At 38.6% G+C, this 16,576-nt stretch overlaps 1 pseudogene; it reads right to left on the bottom strand.

Moving 5' to 3' along the window:
* Positions 1–3,651: 3,651 nt before the first annotated feature.
* Stmnl-ps4 (stathmin like, pseudogene 4) lies at positions 3,652–14,951 on the bottom strand (annotated as a pseudogene).
* Positions 14,952–16,576: the final 1,625 nt, after the last annotated feature.

A 16,576-nucleotide genomic window follows, 5' to 3' on the forward strand; every position in this document is an offset into this window, starting at 1 on the left:
ATCCTTCCATCTTCTGAGATCTACTTCCATTTTTTTCTTCAGAGACTTGAAGTTCTTGTCACACAGACCCTTCAGTTGCTTGGTTAGAGTCACACCAAGGTATTTTATATTATTTGTGACTATTGTGAAGGGTGTCATTTCTCTAGTTTCTCCTCAGCCTGTTTATTCTTTGAGTAGATGAAGGCTACTGATTTGTTTGAGTTCATTTTATATCCAGTTTCTTTGCTGAAGTTGTTTATCAGGTTTAGGAGTTCTCTGTTGGAATTTTTGGGGTCACTTAAGTATACTATGATATCATATGCAAATAGTAGTATTTTGACTTCTTCTTTTCCAATTCGTATTCCTTTGACCTCCTTTTGTTGTGTGATTGCTCTGGCTAGAGACTTCGAAATACTATATTGCATAGGTAAGGAGAGAGTGGACAGCTTGTCTAGTCCCTGGTTTTAGTGGATTGCTTCAAGTTTCTCTCCATTTAGCTTGATGTTGGCTAGTGATTTGCTGTATATTTCTTTTACTATGTTTAGGCATAGGCCTTTGAATTTCTGATATTTCCAAGACTTTTAACATGAAAGTGTGTTGAATTTTGTCAAATGCTTTCTCAGCATCTAATGAGATGATAATGTACTTTTTTTCTCCTTTGAGTTTGATTACATACTGGATTGTCAGACCCTCCTGGATTCCCTCAGTGTTTGCCTCCTTTGAGCCTTGCTGACACATGTGGAAACTTTTGTTTTTAAGAAAAGGCTGATGGGCGGTAACACCGTTGAGTCAGTTTCTGTTTTTAATCCTGAGAACCTAAACTTGTTTTTCCACCGTGCTTCCGGGGTTTTTCCACCCTGTGGATTTGGTGTATATATTCTGTGAACCTCAATAAAGCTTTGGCATTCTCATAGCACGAATGACCCAAGTCTCTGTCTTTTGTTAAGTCCCCCAGACCTATGCCTATTTCTTTGTCCCATGGTGGCATGGGTGCTGTCAAGTGGAGGTTCCACTGAGAAAAGGAAAGTGAGGAGCCTCTGACAGGATTGTTCTAGGAAGCTGGCCGGCAAAGTAAAAGGAATGTATTGGGTGAGTGGCACTGCAACGAATGGAAGGTACGTTTAGTTCGCAGTAAGTAAAAGCATCACGCCATGGGAACCTTGAGTTCCACATCACAGCTAACAGACCAGATAGTAGCTCTGCTCAAACAGCAGGGAACAGGGATAAAGTTAAAAACAGCTAAAGAATTTATTAAAACTTTAGAAAAGAGTAGTCCCTGGTTTGGTCATTCAGGAGGACTTAATATTCCTGATTGGGAACATGTTAAGACAGATTTGCAAAAAACGCAGCAGAGAGATGGCCCTGAGAGCATTCCTGTTGCCATGTTCTCTTTGTGGAGATTGACCAAGGATGCTCTCTTATGTACTAATGCTAAAATAAAAGAACAAATATCAGAGATAGAAAGCTTTAAAGAAGAGGGAGCTACTGCTCCTCCTGCTTATGAACCTTATCTTTCCTTGGAGTGGTGCTATGGAGAGAAAGCTCTAAGGATAGGGGTAATTTTTCCTGAGCCTTCCCCCCGACCCCCACAGACAGGGAGCAGTGTATCCTGTTTTGAGGTCTCGAACCCCAACAATGCAGGTCAATTTATTAGACAACATGTTCCTCTGAGTTTTAGGAGTTGCTCTGCTTATGGTCCCCTCGCTCCCTTTACTTACAATTATGTAGGACAGTGCTGTCTGGGAGAGATTGTCTCATATGCAGAGGAGAATGTTGGGAGCAGTATGCTCAGACAGCTTGGAGAAATGCTGCTGCAGGATCGGGGAGGGACATCTTACATGATATGGGAGCAGTGGTTACCACCCAACCCCAACTAGTGCAGAGGATGCTGCATGAACAGGGATTTGCCCTGGTAAGGGTTTGGGGAGGTAAGACAGGGAGACCCTCAACCTGTGTCTAATGGGGACCTGGCTGTTCGAGCCCATGCAGATGGGATGGGATTGGAAGGTTTGTCATGGGGGCCACTGCTAAGTTGCTTCCTGTGTGATCCTGTGTAAGTGGAGCAATGGCCACTTTTCTCTGGAGAATTGGAGACAGCGCATGGACTTGTGTGGGAGCGGTTGCAGGGGGACACATTGTTCTCTCCACTTCCCCCTGGAATGTTTCTTTGTGGTCCTTTTACATGCCTGGATGCTGCTCCTCTGATGTTAAGACAGGAGGAAGCTTTTAATTCTACTGCCTTTTGGAATATGTCTATCGCCTTTGAAGCTTCCCTTATATTTGAAAATAGTAGATTTAGTAAAAATTTTAATATCTCTTCCTTCACCTGTGTAATTCCTCCATTTTTCTTTGTGGTTTAGAATGATACTAATGCTAAATATAGTCATGACTATTCTTCGCAGGGATGCCATCTATGTGAAGATGCTGGGGACCAGAGAACTCTGTCCTGGTTGTGCGAATTGCAGGCATGGTTCCATTTCTTGTCAATCATTTGGGAGGGGGTCAGCTGATCCTGAACCATCATGGGAAAGACCTTGGCATCATTGCTGCTATTATAACAGCCATTGCCACTGCAGCCACTGTGGCTGCAGTGTCTGAGATTACCCTATCCCAATCTGTTGTTAAGGCAAGCACAATGGATAAACTTAAAGGAGAAGTTGCTGACAATTGGGAATTCTAAATTTAAATCAACAGACAACACTTTTATAGGAACAGCTTGATCTCATATGGCTTTCTGTTCTCCTATTTTCATGCATGTTTGTGTGACTCTAGCTAGAGTTCAAAACCTTAGAGTAACCCTCAGTGTTATGGCCCTTGGTGCCACAGTAGTTGGCTGTTTACTTCTTTGTCACATGCGTAGACAGCATTCCCAGTTCCAGGCAGTGACTAAGCAAGTGTTGCTCTCCTTGGCAGGAGACAATCCCTCTGCCCAAATCTGACTCAGCCTTTAGGAGAAATAGTGAGCCTATGACTGGCAACCCTTTGGGATCACCACCCACCTAAGACAGGGACTCTGAGACTGGCAGACATTCCCAATGACAGATAAGGGTGTTGGTTTTCTGAGAGTGACCTAAGACAGTGTTTGCCCAGTGTTGAGCCTTGCTGACACATGTGGAGATTTTGTTTTTAAGAAAAGAATATCTTGGCCTTTGCTGTTTAGTCAATGGGCGGTAACATCATTGAGTCAGTTCCTGTTTTTATCCTGAGAATGTAAACTTGTTTTTGACTGTGCTTCCAGGATTTTTCCACCCTGTGGACTTGGTGTATATATTCTGTGAACCTCAGTAAAGCTTTGGAATTCTCGTAGCATGAATGACCCAAGTATCTGTCTTTTGTTAAATCCCCCAGACCTATGCCCGGTTCTCGGTACCAGGGTGGTGCAGGTGTTGTTAGTGAATTATTTTGATGGATTTCCATATATTGAACTATCCCTGCATCTCTGGGATGAAGCCTATTTGATTATTATGGATGATCATTTTGATGTGTTCTTAGATTCAGTTTGTGAAAATTCCATTGAGTATTTTTGCATCAATATTAATAAGGGAAATTGATCCGAGGCGCTCTTTCTTTGTTGGGTCTTTGTGTGGTTTAGGTATAAGCATAATTGTGGCATCATAGAAGGAATTGGGTAGTGTTCATTCTTTTCTATTTTGTGGAATAATTTGAACAGTATTGAGTATTAGGTAGTCCTTTAATAACAACAAAAATGACAGAAAGCCCACATATACATGGAAGTTCATAATGTTCCACTGATGATAACTTGGTCAATGAAGAAATAAAAAAGAATTAAAGACTTTTTAGAATTTAATGAAATGAAGGTACAACATACCCAAACTTATGGGACAGAATGAAAACAGTGCTAAGAGGAAACTCATAGCTCTGAGTGCCTCCAAGAAGTAATGTGAGAGAGCATACCCTAGCAGTTTGGCAGTATACCTAAAAGCACTAGAATAAAGAGAATATACCGAAGAGGAGTAGGAGGCAGGAAATCAAAGTCAGGGCTAAAAGCAACCAAATAGAAACAAAAAAAATCTATACAAAGAATCAACAGCAGAGAGAGAGAGAGAGAGAGAGAGAGAGAGAGAGAGAGAGAGAGACAGAGACAGAGACAGAGAGACAGAGAGAGACAGAGAGAGAGAGACAGAGAGAGAGAGAGGGAGAGAGAGAGAGAGAGAGAGAGAGAGAGAGAGAGAGAGAGAGAGATTGATTTTTCTCCCTTTTAAAATTATTTGACTTGTTGGTATCAGGGTAGTAAATGGCTTGAGTTCCTGTCAGATTCATTCTCATGTCCTTCTTGCTGCCTTAAGGGATGGAGCTGCCAGTTAAGCAGTCCTTTAGCAACCAATGGTTTTGCCTCTTAAACAGTATAACTATATCAAAAGGCAAAAAAAAAAAAAATCTATATGGTCTGAATGGAAACCACTGTTTTTTTTTTTTTCAATGCAAAATCTACAAAATTTTAATGCCTTACATTTATTTGTATTTTAACAAACAATGTTAATTACACATAACAGCAACTAGTATAACTAGGTACCATAAACATCGCTGGGTTCTGCATTTAGGGTTCAAACAATCAAGAATTAAAATGAGTTGAGAAGTAAAGAATTACTTCCATAAAGAACACATACAAACTTTGACCTTCTCTTAACACTAAGATATTCTGCATAGCAATCACTTACATGGGATTTAAGTTGTGTGAAGTATTGTGGGAAATAAACATGGAAACCACTGTTTTAAATCCTTCACTAATACTACAGCTTCTAGAACTACTCCCCTGAAGCTACAACTCCCAACCCAAAGGCCTTTTGTCTCTAGATAATCTATATGGTACTTATAAGAAAACCTCCCAAGATGAGTTATAGTCAATGTTTCTATTGCTGTGGTGAAACATCAGATCAAAGCAATTTGGAGAGAAAAGGGCTTATTTGCCTTATGTTTCCAAATCATTGTTCACCACTGAAGGAAGTTAAGACAGGACCTCAAACAGGGCAGGAACAACATAGAGGCCGCAGCTAATACAGAGGCCATGGAGAGATGATGCCTACTGACTTTTTCCTTATGGCCTACTTCCTTTTTCTTTTTTCTTTCTTTCCTTTTTTGAAACAGCACTGTGCAGTTTATTAACAATTCAAGTACAGTAGCATCTGGTGAGATTAGAACAGAATTGGGATCTCAAAGTGAACAGATATTCAGCATCAAATGGGTTGGAAGAAGCCACTACATACTTTTCACAAATGTCTTCTACAGTCAATACAGTACTAGCCATTAACCCATCAAGTGTGCCCGAGTGGAAAAGATGCAAGGAGAAAAAAAAAGCTACATTAGAAAGACCGACACTTCAAAAAAGAGCAAAACACTTTCAGTTTCTCCCCTTGAGCCCCTAAAACATCTCACGGTCTGGATCTACCTATGCAGTCCTACATCAGCTTCTAGAATTTTTGTCAGGAGGCAAAATGTAAATGACACTGGTCAGTACAGTATGGTCTTTGGATATTTAGGAAGGGGTCGGGGAGAAAGTCAGTTCTTGGAACAACTTAGTCAGCCTCGGTCTCATCCTCAGGGTCTGTGGATTCTTTGTTCTTCCACACCTCTACAATGTGCTTGACTGTCTCTCACAAGTGTTCCAGCTTGACAGCTATTTGCGCCCCCCAGTTCTCTTTGCTAGCCTCCATTTTGTGGGTCAGTTTCTCCTCTGCCACTTTGCTGAAGTTGTTTTTCTTCTCATTGGCTTTCTGGAGCACTTCTTTTCCATGCTCCTGCTTCTCAGCAAGCTTGTATCTTTCTTCTGCAGTTTCTTATTCCTTCTGAATTTCCTCCAGGGAAAAATTCTTCTTCTCTGGGGGGAAAGGGGGGACTCAGAGACAGATTCTTTAGACTGAATCAGCTCAAAAGCCTGACCAGTGCACGTTTCTCCAGCTCTTTCACCTGAATATCAGAAAACGCCATGTTGAACAGAAGACAAGAGAATAGCTGTATACGCTACACAGTCTACTGGCAAAAAAAGCCCTGCTTGGTCTGAGCTGCCTGGTCATACTCTGATGGCCTACTTAGAACCCAGGACCACCATACCAAGAGTATCACCATACACAATGGACTGTGTCCTCCCCCCATGGATCACTAATTAATAAAATGCCCTAAAGCCAGATTTATGTAGGCATCTTTTTACAAGTGGGGAGGGTCCCTTCTTTCAGATGACTCTGGATTGTACCAAATTGACATAAAACTAGCCAGCACACTAGACTCTGTCTTGTTTTTCAAGACAGTTGGGAGACATTCTCAGGATGAGAATGTGGTAAAAATAGCGCTTCTCAAAAATCATTTTCTCTCATCAAATTGTGACCTTGATCAGGGGTAGAGTGGGCTAAGCTGGTAAGGTGACATGGGGATGATGGTAGTAGTGGCAGTAGCAGCTGCTGTATGGCTGCAGTTATAACAGTAAAAAAGGGGGCATCTGTGGTAGAAGCAGCAGTAGCAAGGGGGCACCTGTAGAGTCCCAAAAAACAAGTGGGCCTACAGACAATGGGATGCAGAGGTGTTAGAGATGACAAAGGATGGAGGAATACAGAAGAAATGAAAGAAGGCAGAAAACTGAGAAGCAGAAGGAAGAAGGTTGTAAAGATATGAGGACAGTGAGCCCTGGTCTGTAGAGTAGTTCCAAAGATCTCTGAAGGGTTTAGGATGCTGATATGAGGCCAAAGAGAAGTGTGAGGAACCACTCAAAGAGTTGAAGTCCTACAGATTAGAGGTGTGCAGAGCTAGATGAATTCAACTGTCACACTAGCTGCTATTATGAGGGTTCTGACACCCAACACCCAAGACCTGTACTGCTAGCTATAAATGGCCTCTGTTACTGCTAGTTGCTATTAATGGAGGGCAACATTAGCTGCTGAGTGCCAGGCCACTGATACTAAGTCTCCACAGCAATAAGCATCTAACCTGAGGGTCTACTGTCATAAACCTCTAGTTTTTCAGACTTAGAGATATATCCCTCCAAGTGTATCAGCCCAGTTCACAAGCCTTTGGTACTCAAAGTTACAAAACTAGAACATTTGAAAAGCTTCTCCTTGCCAAATTGGACTTCTGAGTAATGTGGACAGATCCAGTCCTGTGCTTGATGACATCATCTAAAAAAAAAAAAAGCTAATAACTCAGATAGTTAGGAAAGTGAAGTTTCTCTAAAAGCCTAGTCTTGACCAAGAAACGAAGGTGAGATTTTATCCAAGTGTCCCTTTCAGTATCTGTGCTGCTGAAGCAAGCACAGTGCGTGGCTCTCTTATTCTATGTTATTGCATTCTTTCGTTTATTATATATCTCAAGTAAGAAAATTTAAAATCCATTTCCTTTCCCTTTTTCTCCTCAGAGTCATTGCACATAACAAACATGTCTGTATGGCCAGAGATCCTCTCATAAGACGTAGTCTGTTCTTCAGACCTTTCCTTGCCAGACCATGTCTAATCTCAGATCACAACTTTTAGAAGCTAAAGTTAACTCTTGGTCTCAGATTTTCCAAAATTCACTTTCAAGAAGTTGATTTGATTGAGAACTTACAATTTAAATAGGAATTATTTGCTATCATCTTTTGAATTGCATTTTTAAGTGAATTTCTAATTGAATTTTAAAGTGGAACAAACTGGTAGAATGGTCCTTGGATTTTTAGTTTAGTTTCTTTTCCCTGTAACCTTTACTCTTCCTCTTATAGTTATGACACATGAATCTTTTCCAGGAAAGATAATTCTGTTTTCAGTGACTACAAAGTATAGCTATCTGATCTGCCCTTAGTCCCAAGTAACTTTGATGTCTTTTTTTCCCAGAGACTTCTCCTCCTCAAAAAGCCAAGATCTGGCAAAAAGTTTTAAAAGCTTTTTTCTCTTTCACCCAAACTGAAAAGACGTAAGTGTCAAGGGCTGGATAATCTCTGTGTCTTTTGAAAGTACAAGGTTATTTTTCTTGATTGAGAGGGGAAAAAAGAGGAGGAGGAGATTGTAGCAGCAGCAGAAGAACCAATACTTTAACAGTCTACTACCTATTTCTTAAATCAGCAGCAGTGTGCTGTGGACAGGTCTGTAGAAAGGATAAGAATATAACGGACGGAATGCCAGCACTTAACACTCTGTAACAAGGATTAGATTCCTTACCAATGAATGAAACAATTCTACTGTTTAGTACAAAGCAAACTCCAGCTTCCTTCCATTTTAATGTTAGTATCTGAGTGTAGAAATTCGATAGTCCAAAGAGTCCAATAGCATTTTATATGATTTTAATAGGTTGCCATTATTGAGGCTTAGATCAAGATTAATGAGGGAGGCTTGAATTAAGTAACCTATCTGCAAAACTGCATAGAAAGTGAACTCAACTATTGCTTGTGACTATTAGTTTTAAAAAAGAATGTATAGAATTTTTTTTCACAATCTGATCAACAAGGGACCCCTAAAACAAATCTATGAAGCTACGATGTTCTGATATTCCTGAACTCCTGCTCCCTTAGATGTTTTACATAAGTAGAAAAATACCACACAAACATCAATGACATGATATGAACAGCAATATTCTTATATCTGAATCAACACTGAATATCTCAGAAAAGATATACTAGCCACTTCTATGTCTATTTGTTTTTTGACACACTTTCTTGTTTATATAAATACTTAAAATTCCATATTTATAAAAAAACAATAAAGTTATTCAAGGAATTTGTGATTATGACCTAAGGAATTATATGTCAAAATGACTGAGTGTATTATTAGTACTAATGAGTGTAATATTAATCATTACACTAATGAGTATAATATTTATACTAATGCAGCAACCATACACAGCATCTATTTTGTTAGAAATTATTTGAAGACTTCAATGTATATTACCTCATTGAAGAATTTTAAAATTCAACAAGGTAATTATTTTGAGTTCACAGAGAAAAACTTTATGGAACAATTCATTAAATCATCTTTAATATTACAGAGTTAAGAAGTGACAGAATTTGAACTTTGGTAGTCTGGCTCTGAAGAAACATTCTTTGTCACATGAGCTCATTAAATTAGACAATCAGGTTTTTTTTTTTCATGAAATATACATCATTTCCCCAGGACTGTGGTAGGCTCCAGGGAATATATAAGTGAATGACAGTAAATATGGTTTCTGTTCTCATAGTAGATAAGGGAACTATAGTATTAGTCAAATAATGTCACAAACAAATATAAAATTTCAATGTAACTGGTGTAGAAAGGAGAAATTGTAGATGTTATGTAAATCAAAAAGTGTTAGGCAAAATGGTAAGAATGTGATATATCCATTAAGTATGAAGAATGTTGATGCTAGCATAGAGGAAGAGGAAAAGGAAGGGATTTCAAAGCAGAGGAAGCAGCATATACCATAATTTTCGGTTGGCTTAGTATAGTGGCATGTGCCTGTAATTCCAACTACTCCAGAGGCTGCTGTAGGAATAGTGGCCGAGTATAGGATTTTTAGAGTAGCCTAAGAAATATTGAGAGGCCATATCTCAAAAGGAAACAAATCCTCCTTGATGGTTAGAGAAAACAAAAATACTAATCATTGAAGGACGGTTAGTATGGGGCAGAATCACAAGAGCAAGATAAAGCTGAGTGGAGGACAATGCTAGAAGGGCTGGTAGGCTTGGGCCCAGCAGAGGTTATGTAGGACATGGTTTGTCTTTATAAATGTAGCTTAATGAGCTCTTCCAAGCATTTAAAGATTTTAAATGGGAGAAGGGCTGTGGTGGAATAATAGGTATGTGTTTTTAAAGGATCACTATAACTTTAATGGTTATGATGAGATGGAAAAGAGCTAATAGATATAAATTAATTAGAGTTTATTGTAATGGTCCAAATGAAAGATGATTATATTAGAGTGATGATGGTAATAAAGAAAAGTGGGTAGAATCAAAGTATTACAAGTAAAAAACCAGTATGAAACTCAAAATGATAGGAAGACTATTTCATCTGATACAAGTATTTTGCTTTTTTAGATAAATAAAAGTAGTTTCCATCTAAGTGACAGGGATAGCTATAATGTTGCAAGCAAAACAAACTCTGTACAGACTGACATTGGTGGTGTTTCATTTTTACATTTGAGAATTTCCTACATGGGTACACTCTATTTCATCATTTCTATCCTTCCCTCTCCCTTCTCCAAATCCTCCCATGCTCACTTTCAAATTCAAGACTTTTATAATATATACCTATGCATTCTATTATTTCTGGTTAGTGTTGCTCATACGTACATGATTTTGAGTTAATTATTTATTCTGGGGTAATATATCAGAGGGCTTTTGCCTGAAGAAAGAAGTGTCCTTCCTTTTGCAACCATCAACTACATATAGTTCTTTGACTAGGGGTGGACTTTGTGAACTTGCCACTATCCATGTTGGCCTATCAACTGTTGTGGTCGTGTGCAGGCAACAATACATTTGGGAGCTCCTGGATGAAACAGTCCTATAGTAAGCAGATGATAGCTTCTCACAATAGTCCTCCTAGTCCTCTGGCCCATATAATCTTTCCACCCCTTGTTCACAATGTTGCCTGAGCCTTAGTTGTAGTGGTTATGCTGTAGATTTAGTCCCCTCTCAGCTGTTAAAAAAATCCTGCTTGACAAAGGAAAACATTGTACTTAGATATGGATACAAGGGTAAATATATATATATATGGCAGTTGGAAACTATAGGTTCTACAACAGCTTGGTGCATAGGTTCTTGGTAGCATTTAAGCATTTTCTCCTATTTAGTGAACCTTAAGTCCAAACAAATAGGTGTTGGCTCCAGAAAACCATGGAATAGCTGTTACACTCATGAGGTCAGTGTAGCTGTAGGTATCTGTAATAAACCCTGCACATGTTCTGCCCCATTTCATGAAGGATGAGGGACAGGACCCTGAAGATCTATCCCTTCCTGAGGGACTACTGGGGAAAGGAAACATAGCCACTGATAGATATAAGGCCAATAAATAACTTCCCAAACATGCTAGGACAAGAAACTAATGAAACTTAGTGGGTCACACACATACAAAAGGAAGAAATGGAAGTCAAAGGGACAGTTGCTGGGAAGAAAGGATCAATGCTTAAGTATATTGATTATGGTGCTTGCTAGATTTTTATACTTTGCAAAAGTGGAATGTGGAAATAAATTGGTTATTCAATAACATTAAATTTACCAACAAAACCTTTTTCCTGATGTTCACTATGTTAAATGTTATGTTAAATGGAAATTTCTTAATTTAACATAATTAAATACCATAGCTTTCTCTGGCATATTTCTGTATTCGTTAGGGTTTCTTTTTTTTCTTTTCTTTTTTTTTTTTTTTGCTATGATGAAACTCCATGACCAAACTCAACTCTTACATTATTTTGACACATTTTGTATGTTTATTATATGCAGCTGTTTATGGATGAAAATAATTAGGATATAGAACTATTATATCATCCCACTCAAGAAAGTTCCTTATTTTTTGTTACATCTTCTTTCAGAATCTAATTTTGGGGACCACCGACTGGTCTGTCCCTTGTCACTATAATTTTGCTATTTCAAGAACGTTATGTATGTAAGTATATCTATATAGTCATACAAGGTATAAATGGGAGATTGCCTGTTTTTAGTCTGTGCAATGTCCTCAAACTGGGATAGGAATTAACTGTTTCTTTTTATTACTATCATCCTATGATGTGGACATACCCGTTTATTCATTCTGTCAATTGAGGACATTTGAGTTCTTTTCAGTTCTAGGACATTGAAAATAAAACTGCTATGTCAAGGCTTTTGTGTAAGCATAATTTGTTTGTATACCTAGTAGTTGGATTACTAGGTTATGTGAAAAATATATATTTATCTATATTGAATACCATCAAGGTGCTTTTCAGGACCATTGTAGCCTTTTATATTTCCAGTGGACTCTTGTCAGCACCTGGCTTCAGAAATTTTCATTTTATGCCTTTTAATGGGTATATAGTAATAACTTACTAAAGTATTGCTTTGTATTGTCTTAATGATCAATGAGGTTCAAGTAAAATGACATTTTACATTTAGATTATGTTTTGCACATTTAAAATATATTTGACACATTTATATTCATGCACACAAGTACAGTGGAATGTACATCAAGGGAAGAAGAGCTGATGTGACAGATTGGACTTGTAAGAGGTGGCCATAGACGTGTTCAGTTTCACCCAGAGAGGTGTAAAACAATGTAAACTGCATAGGAGACATGAAGCAAAATTTCAATGTTCCATGGTTTTCACAACTAAAACATGGTTCCATTTGTCATTTGTTCTAGAAACTAGAACAATTTTTTCCAGAAGTCATTGTAAACACTCAAGATATTTGAATCTCTGTAGGATTTACCATCTTCTGGATAACTGAGTTTAAATCTTTAAATTGGCTGAGAATTGACTCATTTTTTTTTTACTCTTTGCTTTTAGAAAATATTTCTTGAAAGTGAATGAAATAGACTATAAACAAGTGAATGGTGTTCAATGTTTTGACATTGGGTTTGCTATAGAGATCTTATCAATGAGTTAGTTGTGAACATCTGGTAGAAATGATCTCCTTTCTCATGGTAGGGACTCAGATATTTGAAAACAGTCACTCTGATTTCTCAAATATATTTTAAGCTAAACATTCCCATTTTTCCTTCAACCATTCCTAAAGAAGCTTCTTCACCACACTGTTTATTCTCATGCAAATCAGACCCTATGTTTATTATTAGACAAAATTATAAACAAAACATTTCTAGTAATATTATATATACACCTGCTGCAGAGTACAGTGAAATGTGTTTGCTTTTCATTGAGAATGTATTTCATGTCAATAAAATATTTGAAAAAGAGTCTAAAATCTTAAGCTGAAAATCTTTTTTTTTTTATTTATTTTTTTTTATTAACTTGAGTATTTCTTATATACATTTCGAGTGTTATTCCCTTTCCCGGTTTCCGGGCAAACATCCCCCTCCCCCCTCCCCTTCCTTATGGGTGTTCCCCTCCCAACCCTCCCCCCATTGCCGCCCTCCCCCCATAGACTAGTTCACTGGGGGTTCAGTCTTAGCAGGACCCAGGGCTTCCCCTTCCACTGGTGCTCTTACTAGGATATTCATTGCTACCTATGGGGTCAGAGTCCAGGGTCAGTCCATGTATAGTCTTTAGGTAGTGGCTTAGTCCCTGGAAGCTCTGGTTGCTTGGCATTGTTGTACTTTTGGGGTCTCGAGTCCCTTCAAGCTCTTCCAGTTCTTTCTCTGATTCCTTCAATAGGGGACCTATTCTCAGTTCAGTGGTTTGCTGCTGGCATTCGCCTCTATATTTGCTGTATTCTGGCTGTGTCTCTCAGGAGCGATCTACATCTGGCTCCTGTCGGTCTGCACTTCTTTGCTTCATCCATCTTGTCTAATTGGGTGGCTGTATATGTATGGGCCACATGTGGGGCAGGCTCTGAATGGGTGTTCCTTCAGTCTCTGTTTTAATCTTTGCCTCTCCCTTCCCTGCCAAGGGTATTCTTTTTCCTCATTTAAAGAAGGAGTGAAGCATTCACATTTTGATCATCCGTCTTGAGTTTCGTTTGTTCTAGGGATCTAGGGTAATTCAAGCATTTGGGCTAATAGCCACTTATCAATGAGTGCATACCATGTATGTCTTTCTGTGATTGGGTTAGCTCACTCAGGATGATATTTTCCAGTTCCAACCATTTGCCTACGAATTTCATAAACTCGTTGTTTTTGATAGCTGAGTAATATTCCATTGTGTAGATGTACCACATTTTCTGTATCCATTCCTCTGTTGAAGGGCATCTGGGTTCTTTCCAGCTTCTGGCTATTATACATAAGGCTGCGATGAACATAGTGGAGCACGTGTCTCTTTTATATGTTGAGGCATCTTTTGGGTATATGCCCAAGAGAGGTATAGCTGGATCCTCAGGCAGTTCAATGTCCAATTTTCTGAGGAACCTCCAGACTGATTTCCAGAATGGTTTTACCAGTCTGCAATCCCACCAACAATGGAGGAGTGTTCCTCTTTCTCCACATCCTCGCCAGCATCTGCTGTCACCTGAGTTTTTGATCTTAGCCAATCGCACTGGTGTGAGGTGAAATCTCAGGGTTGTTTTGATTTGCATTTCCCTTATGACTAAAGATGTTGAACATTTCTTTAGGTGTTTCTCAGCCATTCGGCATTCCTCAGCTGTGAATTCTTTGTTTAGCTCTGAACCCCATTTTTTAATAGGGTTATTTGTTTCCCTGCGGTCTAACTTCTTGAGTTCTTTGTATATTTTGGATATAAGGCCTCTATCTGTTGTAGGATTGGTAAAGATCTTTTCCCAATCTGTTGGTTGCCGTTTTGTCCTAACCACAGTGTCCTTTGCCTTACAGAAGCTTTGCAGTTTTATGAGATCCCATTTGTCGATTCTTGATCTTAGAGCATAAGCCATTGGTGTTTTGTTCAGGAAATTTTTTCCAGTGCCCATGTGTTCCAGATGCTTCCCTAGTTTTTCTTCTATTAGTTTGAGTGTGTCTGGTTTGATGTGGAGGTCCTTGATCCACTTGGACTTAAGCTTTGTACAGGGTGATAAGCATGGATCGATCTGCATTCTTCTACATGTTGCCCTCCAGTTGAACCAGCACCATTTGCTGAAAATGCTATCTTTTTTCCATTTGATGGTTTTGGCTCCTTTGTCAAAAATCAAGTGACCATAGGTGTGTGGGTTCATTTCTGGGTCTTCAATTCTATTCCATTGGTCTATCTGTCTGTCTCTGTACCAATACCATGCAGTTTTTATCACTATTGCTCTGTAATACTGCTTGAGTTCAGGGATAGTGATTCCCCCTGAAGTCCTTTTATTGTTGAGGATAGCTTTAGCTATCCTGGGTTTTTTGTTATTCCAGATGAATTTGCAAATTGTTCTGTCTAACTCTTTGAAGAATTGGATTGGTATTTTGATGGGGATTGCATTGAATCTGTAGATTGCTTTTGGTAAAATGGCCATTTTTACTATATTAATCCTGCCAATCCATGAGCATGGGAGATCTTTCCATCTTCTGAGGTCTTCTTCAATTTCTTTCCTCAGTGTCTAAAAGTTCTTATTGTACAGATCTTTTACTTGCTTGGTTAAAGTCACACCGAGGTACTTTATATTATTTGGGTCTATTATGAAGGGTGTCGTTTCCCTAATTTCTTTCTCGGCTTGTTTCTCTTTTGTATAGAGGAAGGCAACTGATTTATTTGAGTTAATTTTATACCCAGCCACTTTGCTGAAGTTGTTTATCAGCTTTAGTAGTTCTCTGGTGGAACTTTTGGGATCACTTAAATATACTATCATGTCATCTGCAAATAGTGATATTTTGACTTCTTCTTTTCCGATCTGTATCCCTTTGATCTCCTTTTGTTGTCTGATTGCTCTGGCTAGAACTTCAAGAACTATATTGAATAAGTAGGGAGAGAGTGGGCAGCCTTGTCTAGTCCCTGATTTTAGTGGGATTGCTTCAAGTTTCTCTCCATTTAGTTTAATGTTAGCAACTGGTTTGCTGTATATGGCTTTTACTATGTTTAGGTATGGGCCTTGAATTCCTATTCTTTCCAGGACTTTTATCATGAAGGGGTGTTGAATTTTGTCAAATGCTTTCTCAGCATCTAATGAAATGATCATGTGGTTCTGTTCTTTCAGTTTGTTTATATAATGGATCACGTTGATGGTTTTCCGTATATTAAACCATCCCTGCATGCCTGGGATGAAGCCTACTTGATCATGGTGGATGATTGTTTTGATGTGCTCTTGAATTCGGTTTGCCAGAATTTTATTGAGTATTTTTGCGTCGATATTCATAAGGGAAATTGGTCTGAAGTTCTCTTTCTTTGTTGTGTCTTTGTGTGGTTTAGGTATAAGAGTAATTGTGGCTTCGTAGAAGGAATTCGGTAGGGCTCCATCTGTTTCAATTTTGTGGAATAGTTTGGATAATATTGGTATGAGGTCTTCTATGAAGGTTTGATAGAATTCTGCACTAAACCCGTCTGGACCTGGGCTCTTTTTGGTTGGGAGACCTTTAATGACTGCTTCTATTTCCTTAGGAGTTATGGGGTTGTTTAACTGGTTTATCTGTTCCTGATTTAACTTCGATACCTGGTATCTGTCTAGGAAATTGTCCATTTCCTGAAGATTTTCAAATTTTGTTGAATATAGGTTTTTATAGTAAGATCTGATGATTTTTTGAATTTCCTCCGAATCTGTAGTTATGTCTCCCTTTTCATTTCTGATTTTGTTAATTTGGACACACTCTCTGTGTCCTCTCGTTAGTCTGGCTAAGGGTTTATCTATCTTGTTGATTTTCTCAAAGAACCAACTTTTGGTTCTGTTGATTCTTTCTATGGTCCTTTTTGTTTCTACTTGGTTGATTTCAGCTCTGAGTTTGATTATTTCCTGCCTTCTATTCCTCCTGGGTGTATTTGCTTCTTTTTGTTCTAGAGCTTTTAGGTGTGCTGTCAAGCTGCTGACATATGCTCTTTATTGTTTCTTTCTGCAGGCACTCAGCGCTATGAGTTTTCCTCTTAGCACAGCTTTCATTGTGTCCCATAAGTTTGAGTATGTTGTATCTTCATTTTCATTAAATTCTAAAAA

Source organism: Rattus norvegicus, chromosome 2, assembly GCF_036323735.1.
Source record: "Rattus norvegicus strain BN/NHsdMcwi chromosome 2, GRCr8, whole genome shotgun sequence".
NCBI lineage: Eukaryota > Metazoa > Chordata > Mammalia > Rodentia > Muridae > Rattus > Rattus norvegicus.